The sequence below is a fragment of the Somniosus microcephalus genome, unplaced genomic scaffold, assembly GCF_052327205.1.
Source record: "Somniosus microcephalus isolate GS21.2 unplaced genomic scaffold, FLI_Smic_1.0 unresolved_chr1, whole genome shotgun sequence".
Taxonomy (NCBI): Eukaryota; Metazoa; Chordata; class Chondrichthyes; order Squaliformes; family Somniosidae; genus Somniosus; species Somniosus microcephalus.
This window is the reverse complement of record NW_028225179.1, coordinates 164,537,821-164,539,566: the sequence shown is the minus strand read 5'-3', so window position 1 is coordinate 164,539,566 and position 1,746 is coordinate 164,537,821.

Sequence of the window (1,746 nt, the reverse complement as noted above, 5' to 3'; positions counted from 1 at the left end):
CTGCGTACAGTTTTGGTGTCCATACTTAAGAAAGGGCATACTTGCTCTCGAGTCAGTACAAAGAAGGTTCACTCGGTTAATCCCGGGGATGAGGGGATGGACATATGAGGAGAGGTTGAGTAGATTGGGACTCTACTCATTGGAGTTCAGAAGAATGAGAGGCGATCTTATTGAAACATAAGATTGTGAAGGGGTTGGATCGGCTGGATGCAGGGAAGATGTTCCCGGTGATGGGTGAAACTAGAACTAGGGGGCATAGTCTTAGAATAAGGGGCTGCTCTTTCAAAACTGAGATGAGGAGGAACTACTTCACTCAGAGGGTGGTAGGTCCATGGAATATGCTGCCCCAAAAAGCTGTAGAAGCTACATCATTACATAAATTTAAAACAGAAATAGACAGTTTCCTAGAAGTAAAGGGAATTAAGGGTTACGGGGAGCGGGCAGGAATTTGGACATGAGTCCAGGTTCGGATCGGTCATGGCCCTGTGGGTAGCGGAGCGGGCCCAGGGGCTGTGTAGCCTGATCCTGCTCCTATTTTGTGTGTCTAATTCTGTTAGATTCAGGAGATGGTTCTGTGATAGTGGTTTGGCGGTTAGGATCAGATCAGCCATGATCTTATGGAATGGCGGAGCAGGCTCGAGGGGCCGATTGGCCTACTCCTGCTCCTATTTCTTATGTTCTTATGAGGGCCACTCCCATGGATGCAGAGGAGCTTGTGGTGGGGCGTTTTGGACCTTCTGGCATCCTGCACAGCTCTTGGTCATCTCTTCGATTTCTCTATCGATTCCCGGCCACCACACAAACGCTCTGGCTAAGTTCTTCATTTTTACCCCACCCAGATGACCCTCATGAAGCTCATTGAGCACTCTATCCATCAACTTAGGTGGAATTACTACTCTGGATCCACACATCAAGGTTCCTCTGCACACTGACAGCTGTTCTCTTCTCGGCGAGAATGCTGGCAGCAGTGGTTCGCCATGTGCTGGCCATCCCTTCACCATTAAATCATAGACCCGTGATAGTGTCGGGTCATTCCGTGTTTCCTTTTCTATGTTTGCATTCGTCACAGGGAGACATTCGACTATGGTCGAGTGGAATAACTCCATTGGAGCCACTGCAAGGTCTTCTTCCACCGTCGGCAACGGCAGGCGTGACAATCCATCAGCATTTCCATGCTGTTTAGTTCCTTTGTACTCAATGTCATATTGGTGTGCCCCTAGGAAAAGGGACCATCTCTTCAGCCGTTGTGCTGTCATTATTGGTACGCCCTTCTGAGGGTTGAAAATGGAGACAAGAGGTTGATGATCGGTTAGGAGAGTAAATTTTTGACCGTGCAGGTAGTGATTGAACTTCTTCACCCCCCACACTAGGCTGAGGGCCTCTCTGTCAATCTGGGCGTAGTTACGCTCGGCAGAAGTTAACGAGCATGACACAAAAGCTATCGGCCTCTCTAAACCATCAAGGAATTTATGTGACAGTACCGCCCCAATGCCGTAGGGAGACGCATCACACGCCAGTCTGATCGGCAGTGCTGGGTTGTAGTGAGCCAATACTTCCCTTGAAGTGATTAAGTCCTTACACTTCTGAAAGGCCCGCTTACAATCATCGCTCCATTTCCATGCTACCCCCGTTCGTAGCAGGGCATTCAGTGGGTGCAGAATTGTCGACAAATTCGGCAAAAACTTATGGTAGTAATTCACCAATCCGAGGAATGACCTCAGTTGCGACACATTTTCAGGCGCTGGG